Below are 19,363 nucleotides of genomic sequence, written 5' to 3'. Positions count from 1 at the left end.
ACAACTACCTGCAACCTTAAATTTGAAGATACTGTTTTCCTTAAGCTGAGCCTAATTCTTTCGTAAGAATAAGAATTCACTTATTTTTTCTATATTATGAACTTTCTGTAACCTAATGCATCATCTGTATGCACTTAGAAGACCACATCAGTTGTTACTTTTTTCAGGGATCATAGGAATTCTGTAAATGCTCCATTGTAACAAGACTTGTAGGAAATGGGTAATTATTGACATAATTAAAATTTACAAACATTGACTAAATGGAAAAGAATCTGTGGGGACTCATCCATTTTCTATAAAATTTCTCAACGCTCACCTCACATACAAACACTCAAATTCACCAGTTCAATGGTTACAGTATTTACAGTGAATATTCATTGGAAGGAATGATGCTGAGGTTGAAGCTCCAATACTTTGGCCACCTAATGCAAAAGCTCATTGGAAAAGACCCTGATGCTGGAAAGATTGCAGACAGGAGGAAAAGAGAACAGCAGAGGATGAGACTGTTAGATAGCATCACCGACTCAGTGGACATGAATCTGAGCACACTCCAGGAGATGGTGAAGGACAGGGAAGCCTGGGGTGCCGCAGCCCATGGGGTCACAAAGAGTATGGTACAACTTAGCTGCTGAACAACAAACAACAGCCAAACTCACACTCTACTGACAGTGTTTCTACTCCGTGAAATTATAGATGGGAAATCTAAGGGATTCTGGAAAAACTCTGTAAAAATGTAGAATTAAACATATCCATTTTCTCCAAATTTGGATGCAGTGGATCTTCTAGACATCAGTGAAGTGGATCTGGGTTCGTACAACCACACTTAATCGGCAGAAGACGAGATAAGCTGTCAGCCCTGCGTGGCTGGTCTCTCTGTGGAGATGACTCATTTCCTTCATGACCGTGTTTCTGAGATGACTTTCTAGACAGAGAAATATCCCAGGACAACATTTCAGGCCATACAGTAAAGCATGGCCACCAAACACCACAGGACAAACAGCGTAGTCTTGACTCCCAGAATTTGGCTTTTGATCAACTTAGCACTGAAATCTCAAACAACTGTTCCGTCCTAAACTAACAGTGCCATTTTCCTATCTCTAGCAAGTCTGTGTGCTCAAAATTCCAAAAGCTTAAAAAGTATTAAATGTCTGGACTCCACCACAACTTCTGCTTGCTTTTTGTTTTCAGGTTTTACTTTGAAAAAATAAAATCTGGAGCCTTAAAGGAGAAATAGTCAAAAAGACCCAAATGCTTGAAAAATACAGTTAAAGTAGGATATGTTTCCGCTCCCTTTAGCTCTTCCTACAGCAAAGCCAGTCCTTTTACGCCCATCTTCCCTCTCCTCTCTTACTTCTCTGCTTTGAAGAACGGAGAGCTTTCCAGAAGGTTTGATTGATTCAAGGAACCAAATATAGAAGATGTTCTCCCAGCAAAGCCATCTGCTAAGCACTCAGGTTCCCCCAGGCACTAGCCTGCAGCAAATACGACATAATAACTCCAGGCAAAATGCATGACCCAGATGCCAACAGATTTGCTGTTCTTGAACCATTTCTGTGTGATGAGGATTGTAATTTTGGCAGTCATAAACATGGCTTCTGATTTCCTTCACGATAAGACAGTTTTCCTTTCTGTTGAACACTAGGGGGTCACATTCTTTTGACAAATCCACACTCTCCTGGAAAGCGAGACCATTCCCCATCATATAGTATGGTAACCTGTCTTTGCTCTTTGCTTGTACTCACAACTAAACATCTTGAAAGACACTTAAAGAATTCCTTTGACCTACTATAGAAAGATATCCACATATATGAAAAAATAAAATATAACAGCTTCCAGTTTCTGAGCAGCCAATGTGCTCATCTCTAACTGAAATTCAAGAACAATATAACTATAAGCCATACTAAGCGGCTTCTAGGGAAAATGTGTTTTACAGAGTCACTCAGCTGGTTATTCTGTATTAATGAATGCCTTCTGTAGGTTTCCTTAGATAAAGCAATGATGCACCCAGCAGATGCTCATAAAGTAGCTCAAAGGTCAGAAAATGACAAGGAAAAACATTAAAAATATAAACACTGATTGATGATTTTTAAACTGCTATTCCCGCCTCCCCATCCCTCTCAACTCCTTGCATTTTTAGACCAAAGCAGTTCCATTTGAAAAGCGTCCCAGCCGGGATGTTGCTGAATGATTAAACACAAATCCTTAAATGGAAGGAGCTGGTTTTTATTAAATATCCTAGAGCAGTGCTGTCTGCCCACACTTGCGCCCATGTCTGGCTGCTAGCTGATAAATGTGGTAGCTTTAAGATACTACTTATTAGCATGCCTGTATATTTCTACCTCACACAGTCACCCAAGGATGATTGCTATCTGTTAATTGAATTCTGTGCCAGCAACTGTGTCTTTGTGTGCTTGCCATTATAATTTCAAGGATTCTAACTTCATTTTCTATTTACAAATAACTGTGATAAAAATATAAAGTGATGTATTGATGTACTCCCAAGTGTGTGTAAGTGTGCACATATGTGTTGGCATATACGTGTATATTATATGTATATATTTACATATATATATTTGCATATATATATTGGGGCCTCTCTGGTGGCTCAGATGGTAAATAACCTGCCTGAAGAGCAAGAAATCCAGGCTTGATCCCTGGGTCGGGAAGATCCCCTGGAGAAAGGAGTGACTGCTCCCAAGCATTCTTGCCTGGAGAATCTCATGGACAGAGGAGCCTGGTGGGCTGTAGTCCATAGGGTCGCAAAGAGTCAGACATGACTAAATGACTAACACTATATATACGTTAGGGAAGATTACTTAAAGTCACAATGTATTACAGAAAGACACAACTTAATGAGCCAAGCATTTCTATATAGAAACACACATATCCAACCACTTGACAGCTTTCTGCTATTGAGCATGGCTGGTGAGTCTAAAAAATAGAAACAAGCATTTTTATTTTTTGCACAATAACCAAATCTGACATAGTGGGCAGAATAATCAGTGAACAGTTATAAAACTGGTCATTTATAAACCTGACTTTTTCTAGAGCATATAAGAATAAGCCACAGTGATTTAGTTAGCCCTCTTTGGATTTCAGAATGTCTGCCTCTGACTCAGACATTGCATGAAATGAACCTCTGGTGAAGAATGAAACTGGATCCTGAATCAAGACAGCATTTGGTCAGCTGTAGTGAGTAAGGGCAGAGGCCAGTGGCCATGGGCACTTGAGTCAAGAATTTCAGCTTCTCTGGTGCCAACCTGACCTCAATTCCCCTTGATTTACTCCAATTTTCTGAGTTTAAGGGAATTTCCTAAAATATGGTCAAAGTTTTAAGTCTTCCTGCATCTAAGTAAGGGTTTCCTTGATACCTCAGTTGGTAAAGAAACTGCCTGCAATGCAGGAGACCCCGGCTGGATTCCTGGGTGGGTAAGTAATACGCTCCCATCATACGTTCTGCTGGTCTTTGGTGTGAACAAAAGACACTGACCGACTTATCCAGAAAAGTGTTCCCGATGTCATCAACAGCCTAAATATCTTCAGCAAATCTTGCCATAGATATTTCCCAGCTCATGGGAGACAGGAGGAGAGGTTTAGATTTTCTAAGGACAGGTCGTTGATTCTTGGCTATTCTAACCACTACCTTTAGTGGGACACTGATTTGTATTCCTATGACCCCTAATTCTGGGTGAGACTTTCTCCTCTAGAAGTGCTAAGGGACATGGTGAGGCCTGATACAGTCCAATGCTAAAATGCATCATGAGTTTCATGTTTTCATTGGATTCCTGAGATCTCAAGATACTTGGATTAAAATTATGCTACATTTTGACTCCTAGACCAAAAGTAGAAAAGTGGTAATAAGTAAAAAACAGATTAATCAAATGAATGGACACAGTTTTGCAAGGAACCTACTTTGATCTGGAGATAATTTCTAATTTCGTAGAAGCTGCTGCTCCCATCCCTGGAGTGAGCAGTGGTCTGGAGGGTCACGGCAGAATAGACAAAGCTTATCGTTCTACACCACCAAGTCCCCGCTTTCTCTCTGCCCAACTCCTAGCATTCCTGAGATGCAGACCTGTGACTGTGCTAAGCTTCCTCCTGAAGGAAGTGCTCCAGGCCCAGAATTACTCACTTAACGGCATATGGTGTTAGTCACTTAGCTGTGTCCAGCTCTTTGCGACCCCATGGACTGCAGCCCACCAGGTTCCTCTGTTCATGGAATTCTCCGGGCAACAATACTGGAGTGGATTGCCATTTTCTTCTCTATAAGACAACCTACGATACCTTCCCCACAAACAAAACAATTCATAATTCTATTCTGTGACTGCAAGTGATGTTTGGGGTCACTAGGGGAAATTTTTTTTTCAACTCAATTCAGATAAAAGTCATGACCTTACTTTGTAATGTACTGACTTTCAAACTACAGAAAATGCAGAGAGAAAATAAACATAAATTCAAGTATTCAAGAGTGTTTGGAGAGTACAGAGTGAGACTGATGGGAAAACAGGAAGAAGACCAAAAAAAAAGTTTCATGAATTTACAAAAAATTGAACGGTGTTGAAAGGAGGGAAATATCATAATACTACATGATGCTGAAAGAATGGCAAAGGATTTATGGAGAGATGGCATCAAGGATGTATCTTGAAAGGTATTTAGGGTTTTGAAATTTGGCAAAAAAACATGAGGCAGATGAACCAAGTGGATGAAATAGTATGAGCAACGTCATGGCAAGCAGAAACTCTGAGTGCATTTGGGGTGTGCCAGCACTTTAGTTAGACTGTAATCTAAGCACAGAAAAAGAGAGTTAGCTGGCCCCTCAAGTGGAAAGTAAGCCATATTGAGCAGGGCTCTCGCTGGCCATCTGTGGAAGTGGACCACACAAGAAGTCACAGGGAACCGCTCACAGTAGTTGAACTGCTCCTGGAAGTTATGACTACAATTGGGCCTTGAGAATAGCAGTCCACAAAGTGTGCAGGAGAGGGTGAGACAGAGAGAAAGCAGAATTACAAGCAGGGGCGATTAGACTAGAAACAAAGGAATGACCAGCTAGCTATGGCTGCAATAATGTTGCATAAAAAACACCCTGAAGATTAACAGCAGCAAGAAGCCTTTATTTAGGTCACATATCTGTAGGTTGGCTGGGGGCCCATGATCTGGGCTTCCCCCTGGCTTCCATCACTCTCCTAGGACCAGGGGACTAACACGTGCCTTCTTCTGGGTGCACACCGACAGACACACAAGTACAAATGTGTAAGCACAGAGTGGAGTCAGATCTGTCAATATCCTTCGTCTAATTAAGTCACGTGGTAAGCCCAGGGTGAGGAGAGCAGCGATGCCTACTTCTCCCGTGGAAATGAGCAAGAGAGAGAGAACAGTCTGTGTAATCATCTAATCCACCCAAGGGCATCAACCCAGAGGCTGACACAGAAAATGGTAAAGAGGAGTCTTACAGAGGGAAAACCTGAACATAACCCAGCCATAATGTCACATACAGGACAGATTACACGACAGAGTAAAAAGGGATGAATTTCAGGCTTCAAACCTGGGACGTTACAATTATTAGGAGGTCACTCGCCTAAGTATTGAGAAGAAATAAAATTTGGGGGAGGAACAGAATGAGTTTCATTTGTGATATGTTGGATGCGAAATGGCAGGAGAACAGAGCCCAGATGTCCAGCTACTTCTATAGAACTGAGACTCATGTAAACTACGTGTTGAGCGGCAACTGTGTGAGTTCTCTGTACAGAGGCTGAGTTCAAGGAGTGAACCTTATCAAGGGAGGTTATCATTCCTGGCAAAAGAGAATAGGGGTCCAAAGGCAAGGCCCCGAGGTCTGTGCCCACCTCTCAGAGCACACAGCAGGCTGTCTCTGACAAGTCCTTCTCCGCGTCGGCCACGTGGGGCTTCTTTTCAGGTTCTAAGTACTCTTTCGCTGGAAGGTCCGTCGAGCTTTTTCTCAGTTTCGTTTCCATTGTCACTTTGGTGTTTGATATGATAGTAGCACATCTCATACCTCTTAGGAAGCTTACAACACAGATCTGGAGTTTGCATAGTTTAAAGTAGAAAGAGCAAAGCCAGCTGGAAAGCTGGGAGAGTCGGAGGTCTAGGAATTGGCTGAGATCACAAGGAGATTAAAGAACAGATAAGGAAACAAGAAACTCAGGATGACAAGTCCCTGCAAATCAGAGGTGCACAGGGTACGATGCAGGCAGAGAAGAGGGTGACTGTCTGAGGTCAAGAACTTAAGGATCCAGAGAAATCTAAGAATGAAGTGGTTGCACCTGTCAAGTGTGACAGATGAACGTGGGGAGGGGCGGAGACAAGACCTAATGTGGCCAATGGGAAGTCCTGAAGGTGTGGGGGAGACCCAGGGAGATGCAAGTGAAAGCCAGAGGCCCAGGAGGTGAGGGTACATGGGAGGCGAGCGGTGAGGACCACATTCCTAAGTTTGATGGTAAGGCCAGAGAGACCCAGAGAGACTCAGAGGAAAGAAAGACAAGAAGCAGTAATCTGGGGAAACTTTCTTATTTTTGAGCAATTAAAGCAACTCCATTATTCTGCAACATAACCTTTGCATTTGAAGAAGACTTAGTCCTTGAGTTGACTGAAGATGTGTGAAGACTGGGGAGAAGCAAGTTGGTCCTTTCCTCAGGTCTCATTGCCCAGGCTACACCTCCACACACAGGTAACCCCACCCTTCCACCAGCTCACAAGTCACTGAATTGGGGCTGGAAAGCAGCTGGTTTTCCAATGTAATGGAAACCTCAACCAAAAATTACATTTTATTTTCTATTCTTTGGGGATGAAAATTCTTCTGATTCTCTTATCCAATTCCACTAATCGTTCTCCTTGTCTGCATGCTTCCAGGCACCAAGTCATAGCCACTCGCTTGCTGGATCTCAGCACTCTCTTCTCTTCCATACAACATGGGTACACAGATGAGGTACTGGAGGTTGTTGGGGTGACTTAAATGTGCTGGTCTCCACTCTGGTTGAATTTCAGGGCAACTGGAATATACTAATCAAGAGCACAGGAGAGTTAAAGCAAAGTTAAATATTTGTATTAAATATACTATCAAATACACCTGTTTAATAAGGCATGAAGGTTTCCTGTAGAAGCTATCAATTATTAACACATACATGTACCTGAGAAGCCAGACTGGGGCAAGGGGAGTGAGGAGTGTGTGTGTGTGTGTGTGTGTGTGTGTGTGTGTGCAGGAAACCTGTCATTTTTAAAGTGGAACTCTTCCCTCTTCTTCTGCAAAATAAGAGATGGTAACCCCAGGTACCATTTTTGAGCATTTGCTATGTGAGCTTTTTACACAGACCATCTCACTCGAGTCGTTTAGCTTTCTGATAAACAATTAATATCTTTGAGTCCCCAGACCAAAAGGCCCCTCTTCTCTGAACACCAGTACATTCATAATGTCCCTCACACTCTCTCCGTGTCCTTCTTTTCAATGCATCTTTTCTAGAGTGGTCTTAGAATGGGCTATTTCCATTTTCACCCCTCCCTGTGGTTATTATTTACTTTGGACAACCACAGTTTACCCAGAAGACTTAAAATCAGAGAATGTCGGAAAGCCAAAGAGCTCAGGAGAGTTTTTCCTCCTCTTGTTCTGGTGATAAGAGAACCAAGGCTCTCAGAGGCTGAGCTGTGATGCTTTCAGAACAAGAGCTCCAGCTTCCTGGACCCAAGTCTAGCCCTGGGCACGGGAGCTGTTCATCTCCCCATCCATTGCTAACACCCACTTGACCCGCTCCTTGTCCAGTCCCCCTCTGATTCTGAGTCAGCAGCTGGACTTCCCAAAGCTGGTGCCACCCTGCAGCAGGTCTGGCAACATAAACAAATCCAACACAAAAGTGGGCAGTTCTCAAGAACGTGTGATTGACACCTCACTTGCCTCAATACAGGATTAGCAGTGATCTGCAAAGCAAGCTACTGGCCTCAGCTTACCAGGGTTGTTGGTGGGTTCTGGGCTTTCAAGTGGGCCAGGCCGCACACAGACTCAGAACTAAAGTCGTCTGAAGCACAGACATTGGACAGCCCACAAGCATAATTAACTCTTCTTCTGCCGAGATTTCTACCACCTGATGAAAGATGAGCAAAGCCAAGGGCGATCACCTGGGGCCCCAGCACCATAGTTCTGATCCAGTAGGATCTGCTGATCCAATACTTTGGCCACCTGAGGCAAAGAGCCAACTCATTAGAAAGACCCCGATGCTGAGAAAGACTCAGGGCAGGAGGAGAAGGGGTGACAGAGGACTAGATGATTGGATGGCATCACCGACTTGGTGGACTTGAGTTTGAGCTAACCCCAGGAGATGGTGAAGGATAGGGAAGCCTGGCATGCTGTGGTCCACCGGATGGCAAAGAGTTGCCACAGACACAACTGAGCAATTGCACAACAACAACAACTACATTAATTCAAAGTATGAGCATTATTATTATTTCTTAATTTCAAAAGTTAAATGTGATTGATTTAGACTTTAATTTTTTTACTAGATATTTAATACAGCAGTCAACATTAAGGCATCATTTTTAAGGCATCATTTTTGTTCAGTGACTGAATGAAAGTTTCCATGAAAATAAATATCCAATAATTTCCTAAATATGTATTTACATAATGAGCTATTTAAATGCAAGGGATTATAACGTAGGTAAGCAATTGCAAATGGCATGTATGTGAAACTCCAAAGCAAAAATGTCCACTGTTATGTGGAATACATGATTCAAAATTTAGCCAAAACATATTTCTAAGTTTTTTTATATAAGAGCTATACACTATACCACAAGCATAATGCATTTTTCAAAGCAATTAGACCAGCAAAGTGAAAGAGTTAAAATGTAGCATGACTATGTTGAAAAGTTAAGTGTCAATTAAACATTTTTCCCTGAATTATTTAGTGTATAACAACCAGAGGACTATATTTTACAATCCTCAAGATCAATTCTATTACAACAATGCTCATAGGAGGTGATTTCACACTGATTAGTAAACTCTGACAAATCACATAAAATGCATAGTTTTTGTACAAGAACATTTAAAATCATGGGCTTCCCAGTGGCGCTAGTGGTAAAGAACCTGCCTGCCTATGCAGAGACTCGGGTTCAGTCCCTGGGTTGGGAAGATCCCCTGGAGGAGGGCATGGAAACCCACTCCAGTATTCCTGCCTGGAGAATTCCAGAGGAGCCTGGTGGGCTACAGTCCATGGAATCACAAAGAGTCGGACATTACTGAAGCAGCTTAGCATGCATGCATTCAAAATCATGTTTTGATTCTAAATAGCTGCAAAGGATTTTTTTAGCCCAATAATCAAAATGTACATTCTCAAAATATTTATTAAAATCAAATTTGCAGAGCCAGCTCAGTAGTGCAACCTGAACTCTATTGGTTCGTCCTTCTTCTATATTTTTCAACCTTTTCACCATCCTCCTTTTTTCTGTTTATTTCCTAGAAATGAAAATGGGAGAAGGATAAAGAGGCAAAGATGGTGAGAGTGAATGCTTTCTGCTTTTGATGAGCAGTCGAAGGAGGAGGCAGAGGGGTCCAGGTGAGCAGCTGTTTGTAGCATTTGCTGTAGGATGACTGACTCTGCATTTCACATTGACTAATCAGTGTCCCAGGAAAACCACCGTCCAGACACAAATAACTGAAACCAGTTAAGCTCAGAGCTAATTAATGGGTGACATCGATAGCAAGGACATGGGAAATGTAAGGGAAGAAAAAAGTATCTGTTATCTGTTGGTAGACTATTTCCCTCTCCCTCTCCACATTCCAGATGATCTGAAATAACCCAGCTATCGAATACACATGGCATGATGGTTTCTTCCATGTAAGCAGATGGAAACCATATACAACATTTCAAAGGCCAAATGCAAATTAAACCTGGAATTCTTTCATTACTTTCCCACTCTCACCTTATTCAAGAGTCAAGGGATCTTGAAGAATAATTTCTACTAAGAACTTGAGAACCCCGGGTAGTCACTCCAGATGATCAGAAGAGAGCAGGACGTCATCCGTGATGTAATGCTGAGAATCTCACAGCATTACAAGGCACAAAGGCTACATGAGGGAAGATGGTGCTTTCCTTTTCAGGAAAAGGGGCAGCCCAGAACAATGGCACCATTAGACAAGGACCAAGGACCCGGCCATTGCAAATTTTAGGGGGGTTTTCACCTAAAAGTAGCAGAGCTATGAAATTCCAATATTTGTAAACTGGAAACACACACACGCATACACAGATATGTGTGTGTATACATAGAATATATGCATACCATGTTCCCTTATACATTATTGCTGTTGTTCAGTTGCTCAGTCATGTCTGACTCTTTGCCACCCCCTAGACTGCAGCACAACAGGCTTCCCTGTCCTTCACTATCTCTCGGAGCTTGCTCAAACTCATGTTCACTGAGTCGATGGTGCCATCCAATTATCTCATCCCCTGTCACCTCCTTCTCCTCCTGTCCTCAATCTTTCCCAGCATCAGGGTCTCTTCCAGCAAGTCGGCTCTTCCCATCAGGTGGCCAAAGTATTGGAGCTTCAGGTTCAGCATCAGTCCTTCCAATGAATATTCAGGGTTGGTTTCCTTTAGGATCGACTGGCTTGATCTCTTTGCTGTCCAAGGGCCTCTCAAGAGTCTTCTCCAGCACCAAAGTTCAAAAGCATCAATTCTTCAGAGCTCCGCCTTCTTTATGGTCCAATTCTCACATCTGTACATGACAACAGGAAAAACCATAGCTTTGACTATGGACCTTTGTGGCAAAGTGATGTCTGCTTTTAAATATGCTGTCTAAGCTTGTCATAGGAGCAAGCATGTTTTAATTTTGTGACCTCAGTCACTGTCCATATATATGTTATATATATTACATATATATATTCCTATATATAAAAATATGTATAAAGGGTCCATTTGCTGATCACAATTCTCAACCGTAAGATGAAGACTCTGAGACTGTGAAATTCCCTCCCACCGTGTAAATTGAAGAGGGTCTTTTCCTGAAGAGGAGATAATAGAATCAATAGGGCCTACTCTCTTATGATGGATTTGACACCTCTACCACTTAACTGACCAACTGAAAAGAATGAGACAGACCTTTCATGGATATGCACAGTGGTTTATGTTCTGTAAGTTAGAATAACAAGAGACTATCATTTTCCCTATTAAATGTTAAGTAAACTTCAAAGTAACGATCAAAGACAAAATACAAAAGTAGAACACGAAAGGCTTCAACAACATTTCAAAAGATGCTTACAGAAAAAACTATGGAATCAAACCAACAAAGCAGCCTCAAAAGCCCCTTCTTCCACCAACTCATAGAATTTTCACAGCAAGCTCCTTTTATAGAAGCCACAAGCTTGTGACAGGTTGCTTTTCACCGGTCTGTGTCCAAGTAAGTCATTTGTCACATCTAAGTGCATATATTTTGTTCTGACCCATAAACCCCAGAGAAGGTTCACTTCCTTTTTCATTGAAATTCTTCCCCCATGGGTATTTTTTTCTTTTCTTACAAAGTAATTTCATCCTGCCAATAGTGCTGACAATTATATATTAAAAGTTAAATTTATGTCAACATCCCCAGATCCACTATCAGATATTGCTATTAACACTGACATCAAAATCATTAAGAAATTTCCATCATGTAAATTAATTATCAGAATTGTATTGTCGTGAATACATAATGACTTTATTAATGCAAATAATTAAAAATATGCTTCCTGAAAACAAATTATAATAGTGGAATAAAATGTCATTACTGGAGCTTCGTGACAATCCAGTAGGCCTGGTTTTAGGCACTCAAGTCTTGGAGATTATCATATAGAAGGGAACACAATGAAGCCATGTTATTAGCATCGTCAACGCCAAAATGGAAACCAAGAACAAGACAGCAACAGGCAGGATTGTAGGGATGACCTGGCAGTCTTTTTATGGCGCCTCTTTACTGTACAATTATCTCAATTACTGCTAAAAAGAAGATAGTTTATTTTATTGTTGCCAATTTTGCATCTCAAAAGACCTCTCACATAAAAAGGTTGTTGTTATTATAACTCTGGTGTTATTCTAGAACACAGCAGAAAAATAATAATAATTATTAACCTGAGTTCTCACAAGTTATCTGTTGCCATCCCACAAAAATGTAATTACCACTCATCAGAGAGCACAAGGAGAGTTTGGTTATGGAATTTGCAGAGGTCTGCAAACTTTCCCTACAAGTGAAAGACATGTGATGATGGGAATTAAGTTCCTTTGGGGGAAAAACATATCTAACCCTGTTGAATTAACACAGCCAACAACATGTACAGCTGAGCACTGACTTCAGTGGTGGTTCCCATTAATGAATAATGTTTATGACACTAATAACATCGGCTGGGAGGCTACATGAGCAGTAGCAATAAAAGCATCACCGAACAGATCACATTTTCACCTCTCCTTCACAGCCAGACTCTTTAAAGAATCTTTTGTCTATAGAAGAATTAGAACCTCATCTGAATACACATTTAGTCTGGGGCTCTCATTCAGAAGACAAACGCAAAAATTCACAGGCATGAATTGCAATTAAACCACACAAAAATGGAAGATATGACCATTGAAAAGTCAGCCCTACTGTTATCAGTAGAATAGGTTGCTAAGGGGGATGGAGAAAAGCAAAATTGTATCAGTTCAACAGAAAGCTGCTTTGCTAGAATATAGAAAGCAAGTGCTCAATAGAGTTTGCTTAATGAGGCATCAAAGCTTCCATCGGTGTTTGGAAGCCCAGGTCCTGCAGTTGTTAATCCAAAAACACATCAAACCTGCACCCTTAACTTGATGTTATATTAATAAGGCCATGTCTTGGGGTTTCTCAATGATAATAAGCCATGTGCTGGAAGTATGGTGCTTTTTACAAGGCCACTGCTTATACATAATTCACACAAAGTATTGCAATTTTAAAAAGGCATATTTCACAAAACAAAACCAAAAATAATTTTAATAAATACCTTTCATACTTTGTCTTTTAGAAGGACCATGTTTAAACCCACAACTGGGATTTGAGATGTTCACCCTGCACAAATCTACCCAAAGATTCCAGATTTGTCCAGGAAGGGAAGACACAGGCCACAGCCATCTAGAGAGAAGAGGAAACCGTCTGCATGTTCCCGATATTCCTAGAGGGATTCCCAGGTGGGTGCAAGGAGATCAAGCCAGTCATTCAGAAAGGAAATCAACCTCGAATAATCATTATAAAGACTCTTGCTGAAGCTGAAGTGCCAGTACTTTGGCCACCTGATCCAAAGAGCCAACTCACTGGAAAAGACCCTGATGCTGGGAAAGATTGAGGGCAGGAGGAGAAGGGAGTGACAGAGGATGAGATGGCTGGATGGCATCACAGACTCAATGGACATGAGTTTGAGTTTGGGTAAACTCTGAGAGATAGTGGAGGACAGGGAAGACTGGTCTATTGCAGTCCAAGGGGTCACAAAGAGTCAGATACAACTTAGCAACTGAAGAACAGGAATATTCCTGGAGTCAGGAATCCTTTAATTTCCCAAATGCTTCAGTTCAGTTCAGTTCAGTTCAGCTGCTCAGTTGTGTCCGACTCTTTATGACCCCATCGACTGCAGCATGCCAGTCCTCCCTGTCCATCACCAAATGCTGGAGTTCACTCAGACTCATGTCCTTTGAGTCAGTGATGCCATCCAACCATCTCATCCTCTGTCATCCCCTTCTCCCGCCTTCAATCTTTGCCAGCATCAGGGTCTTTTCAAATGAGTCAGTCCTTCACGTCAGGTGGCCAAAGTATTGGAGTTTCAGCTTCAATATCAGTCCTTCCAATGAATATTCATGACTGATTTCCTTTAGGATGGACTGGTTGGATCTCCTTGCAGTCCAAGGGACTCTCAAGAGTCTTCTCCAACACCACAGTTCAAAAGCATCAATTCTTTGGCGCTCAGCTTTCTTCACAGTCCAACTCTCACATCCATACCTGACCACTGGAAAAACTGTAGCCTTGACTAGATGCATCTTTGTTGGCAAAGTAATGTCTCTGCTTTTTAATATGCTATCTAGGTTGGTCATAACTTTCCTTCCAAGGAGGAAGCACCTTTTAATTTCATGGCTGCAGCCACCATCTTCAGTGATTTTGGTAAAGAACTGTAAGTTGGATTCTGTCCAGAACCAGAAAGCCTAGTATTACACCACAGATATCCATAATAGTCACACAATTAAAACTCTGGAACCTTGGAAAAAACATGTGTTCCTCTTGGTGGCTCTAATTCAGGAACAAGGATGTCTTCCTCCTAGAATTTACCATTAACCAAAAATTGTTATGCATGAACTCCCCCGCCCCCCCCGCCAAAAAAAAAGAATATTCCCTATAAAATATAAGGTCTTCCCCTACGCGTTACAACATTAATTGCCCTCTGTATTTTAAGAAAACCAGTTTTAAGATCGTCTAGAAACCAAGAAAAAAAAAGATACACATTTGTCTTTCTTTTTAGTAAGCATTCTTTCCTGTTTGGGCAAGAAGAAAAATGTAATTATTAACATTAGTATGTAGCAAGAGGAATAAATAAATAACCCTGCATGCATGCATGCTCAGTCAATGCAGTGTTGTCCAACTCTTTGCAACGCTGTGGACTGCAGCCTGCCAGGCTCCCCTGTCCATGGGATTTTCCAGGCAAGAATATTGGAGTGGGTTGCTGTGCCCTTCTGCGGGGGATCTTCCCAACCCAGGGATCGAACCTGAGTCTCCTGCAATGCAGGTGGACTCTTTACCCACTGAGCCACCAGGGAAGCCCAAATATATAGCCTTAAGCCCCCGTAAGAGTCATCAGTATTGATCATATTGTAGTTATGGGTCCCCTGGCAGAAGGAGTGAAGTGAAGTCGTTCAGTCATGTCCGATTCTTTGTGACCCCATGGACTGTAGCCCAGCAGGCTCCTCTGTCCATGGGATTTTCCAGGCAAGAGTACTGGAGTGGGTTGCCATTTCCTTCTCCAGAGGATCTTCCCGACCCAGGGATTGAACCCGGGTCTCCTGCATTGTAGGCAGACGCTTTACCGTCTGAGCCATCAGGGAAGCCCCTGGGAAGAGGCATGAAAAGAGGACCATTCATTCCTTCTCTTGTGTGTTCTGCAGTGTGTCTGCAGAGTTGCCCTGACAGAGTCTGTGATGACGGGATCAATGAATAGATTTTGTCATGATCGCCTCCTAAGGAGGCAGGGAATGGGGTGAAGGATGAGGATGGATGAGGACAAAGTTGAGAACACACAAGAGAGTGAAGCGAGATACCATGGCCAAGTCCGTCAAGGACACAGCAGAACCAGCAACATTTAAGTCAAGCCTCGGGAGCCCCAGAGTGAGAGCAAAATCACAGATGAGGTTCGTTCTGATAGTGGAGGCACTGGGACTGTGCAGCCCTAAGCCTGCAGGCCAAAATGTGCACTTGGGCAGGAGAGGGGTGAACAGAAGCATGTCTGGCCCACCAAGGGCTGGGACGGGTGGAAACAGGGCAGGGAGCTGACCCTCCAGGTACCAGTCAGCCAGGAACCAGACTGGAGAAACCCTGCCCATCAGAGAATTCGGGGAGAGAGTGTGGGCAGCATTTGACCACCATAGGTGGAGAAATACAGCACAGATTAGAGGAGGGCCTTGGGTCTCTAAAGTGTCCACCAGCAGACCCAAGGCAAAGTCCACCCACCGTAAAATGCACTGGGGAGCAGGGAGGCTGGGGGATTGGGGTTGGGGGTGCCAGCCCTGCCCTCCTCTAATTAGTTGGGACGAAGGAGCGTCAGAACCCACAGTCAGCAGCGTGTATTTGCCTGCACCACGGATGGAGCCAGAGCAGGAGCCAGAGCTGATGCATTTGGATTTATGTGACAAAACACACAGGCCAGTTAATCAAGCCTTGGACGCTTGCCTGCAAGTGGGGTGCTGTCAGTCCGCACAGAGCGGCTTTTGTCACTCGGCGCGCTGGCTCCCAGCACTGCCCCCCAGGAGAGATGCTTCCCGAGGAGCAGAGCGTGGCAAGTGGGGTGATCAGAGCACTTCCCCCAACCCACCAACCCTGCTCCCTCCTGTAAACACAACACTCCTTTTCCCAACACCAGAATAAATATTTACGGTGATCCTTGATTGAATGCACTTGGAGACAGTCTTCTTTCAAATAAACAAAAACCTTGATCTCATTTGCTCCTAGTTTTTCTCTTTCCTCCAAGGATGCAGTTAGTGCTGAGTTGGGTGGGAAACCTAGACTGAACAAATACAGAAGCTTCCTTAATGTCACCAAATGCTTTTGATAAAAATAGGCTTTGGAGAAATTGCAAATATAATAATAAGCACCCAAATGCCCATCAGTCAAATTAATAAAAGCAGAATCGTCTCATATAGTTTTGGACTTTTACATGCATACCTTAAAAAATAAATGAGTTTTTTTGTACCTGGTACAAAAATATGTTCTAGGGTCTAGATATGTTCTAGGGTCTCTTAGTTTATAATCTATAGGAACTTGAATAGAATTTGTATCTCATTGTTGTGTGAAAATTGTGTAAATCTTAATTATGTTGAATTGGTTCATGGTACTTTTCAGGTTTACTATATCCTACTTTTTCTGTATATTCATTGTGTTAATTTTTGAGAGTTTGATATTGAATCTCCAACTAAAAGTCTTAATTTATTTACTTAAGAAATTGTAATAGATACTGCATCTATATGTAACTTTCTTCTGTATTTCTCAAGTCTCCTGTAAATGCGTTATCATACTTTCATAATTTAAAAACTGAAAAAGAAAGAGTAAAAAAAGGTTCATATAACCTCATCTCGAAAGTGACAGTATTCCAGGAAAATCCCTTTTTTTAATGCCCTGGTCCCATTCCTTTCCTATTGTTAAGGCATAAACCCACCATATGCCTTAACAAGAGGTCTTTCCAGATTATCTGCAAACCCTTGAATTTAACCAAATGTAAACCCAGATTTGGTCGTGCCACAGGCAAACTGCTACAATCTTCCCACCTTGCCACTCTCGGTCTCATCCTTTTATTTCCATCTAAAATCATCGTCACTTGTCTTACCGACTGTAGAGTTTCCTTTGTTCTTCCTACACGGCAACACAACTGTTGCAGCGCTCTAGTTAACAACGATGAGCGTCATTTCTCTCTGTCATCCTCTTTTGAATCAAATAAACTTTCAAGCTTTCCTCTACTTGGCATGAACCTCTATCCACTACCCAAAAACACTCATCAAAATGTCTCCTTTGAAAAAATGCCCATGTCCTTTACCACCCCTGGGATAGTTAATGAGAGACGCTTAGCACGATTGTCACACTGCAAATGCCAGTAAACAGTTGGATGGGTGCTGGAAAGAAATCACGTAGGTAATGGCATCTTGAAACTGACATGACATGAACTCATGCCATTGTTCATTAAATACGTATAGACTTTTGAGGTCACAAACATGCAGACACTCACCTCTGAGGCATGATGTTCAAGATATCAGCACCATTGAAGATATTTCCTCTGCAGCCCCAGAACTAAGGCTGTGGCTGGCTTGAATTCCTCACCAGCAGTCACACAAAGATCTTTCTTAATGTGAAAATATGTACATATGGTATCTAAAAAAGACAATAGTCAGATTAGCAAGATGGTACTGAATGTCACCCTCAGATTGTTGATAGGAAGACCAGGTATGTTGAGAAGACAGGCCAGGTTACTTAGAGCCCATGGCTTTGGAAGGGAGGTCACATCTCAAACACTAAAGTAAGGATGGAGGTGATCAGGCAACGGTGGGCCCAGGGCCCCATGGAGGTAGGTGAGCCGCACTGGAAAGGCTTTTGAATTAAAGAGTGGGATTCCATGCTCCCTCAACCCAGGGAAAGGAGGAGGGAGGAGGAGGAAGACTGGAATGCAGCAAGCCACCTGGGCCTTTCCCAAATAAGTCATCCCCACGGTGTCTATGTGGGACCAACAGTAAATGCTCGGGTCTAAGTTGCCTTGTCAATAAAGCTACTGGATGTACATAAAACACCATGTTTCATTTTTCCTTTGGACAGCAAACTTTTTGCCATCAGAGGCTGTAACTTTGATCTCTGTTGAGGACCTTTTGATGGCAAGTGAAGGGAAAACACTAGAACAGTTTAAGATGTAAGAGGAATTTATTAGAGATTTCTAATAAATTTCTCAGGACCTAAAGTCAGGCATGCTTCACTCATGCGTGTGTGCTGTATGGAGGGTGAATGACACCAAGTTGCCAATATTTAATCAGGGTTCATCTTTAAACATGGCAATTTCATAAGGTGCAATATATATGATTTTTCTTCTCTTCCTGCCCTTCCCCTTCCACTCCTCCCCTGCGCCAGACTCTCTTGAGGATTATCATGTCCCCAAGGAAGAGAAAACATTCAACATTGTTAGAATCATCTCATCTGAATTCCAAATACTTGGGTGAGGTCATCTTCCTGGTACTCAATCCTGTTGTCAGGGTCTGGGATTAGAAACCGCAAAACATGGTTGCCAACGGCTACCTTTTTAGTAAGATGTATGTATGTGTGTGCATGTATGTATATGCAAGTGTGTGTATGATGGAGGTGGTGAGTGGATGGAAGGCCCACCAGGGCCAGTGCTCTAGGAAAAATGATGTGGGATTGGAACACCACACTGGGGTAAATTTTAGTGCATTGAGTATTTCTCCAGACATCCAGACCCTGACAGGAACCTAACAAAAATTAACTCAGTGGTGAAGATGACGTTTCAGTCCAGTTATTACACCATTGACTCATTGGATGGTTGCATGCAACCTTCTGTTTGGTCATTATCATCCAAACATCTCCCAAGATGCTTGTAGGACAAAGCCCATCTTCCTGAGGCACTGTGTGACCCCCCACGTGACCTGACTCCACTCCCTCCTGAAGCCCCATCTCCCATCACCCCCAAATTAACAGTCATCCACGTGCTGGTCTGGACTCGTCTTCTTTGATCACAGCTCCTGAATCTCAGGGCCAGGTCTCTGCTGACTCCATTTACCTAGGCAATGCCTTCTTCCTCTGCATGAAGTTTGCAAATTTGGCTTCTTCAACATGGCTTTCAGTCCCACCCTCCTCTCTGCAGACGCTTCTCACCAGAGAGAGAGGATAGCGACACCTGCCTTATAAAGATGACGTGGCAGACATCAGAGGAGCGCGCACAGCGTCTGGCATTGACAACCGCTGTCAGCGCTATTCCATCACCAGTATTATCTAACAACAGGGCTAAGATGGCATGCTCTGTCTCTCAGTCGTGTCTGATGCTTTGCGACCCCCATGGACTGTAGCCCACCACTCTCCTCTGTCCACGGAATTCTCTAAGCAAGAATACTGGAGTGGGGTGCCATGCCCTCCTCTAGGGCATCTT

The 19,363-nt window shown here is 42.7% G+C and overlaps 1 long non-coding RNA gene across 2 annotated transcripts; it reads right to left on the bottom strand.

Annotated features, from left to right (window-relative positions):
* Positions 1 to 6,509: 6,509 nt before the first annotated feature.
* On the bottom strand, positions 6,510 to 19,308 carry LOC120862982. 2 transcript variants are annotated; one of them, XR_005720894.1, is made up of 3 exons: positions 18,924 to 19,308; positions 17,447 to 17,589; positions 6,510 to 7,017 (listed from the first exon to the last, which is right to left on the bottom strand). It is a non-coding gene; the product is annotated as an uncharacterized LOC120862982 (long non-coding RNA). The 2 variants fall into 2 exon arrangements; XR_005720893.1 differs by lacking the exon at positions 6,510 to 7,017 and adding an exon at positions 8,752 to 10,713.
* Between the last annotated feature and the right edge of the window lie 55 nt (positions 19,309 to 19,363).

The sequence above is a fragment of the Oryx dammah genome, unplaced genomic scaffold, assembly GCF_014754425.2.
Source record: "Oryx dammah isolate SB20612 unplaced genomic scaffold, SCBI_Odam_1.1 HiC_scaffold_4, whole genome shotgun sequence".
Taxonomy (NCBI): domain Eukaryota; kingdom Metazoa; phylum Chordata; class Mammalia; order Artiodactyla; family Bovidae; genus Oryx; species Oryx dammah.
Note: the sequence above shows the minus strand (reverse complement) of the source record. Positions and strands in the feature narration are given on the sequence as shown.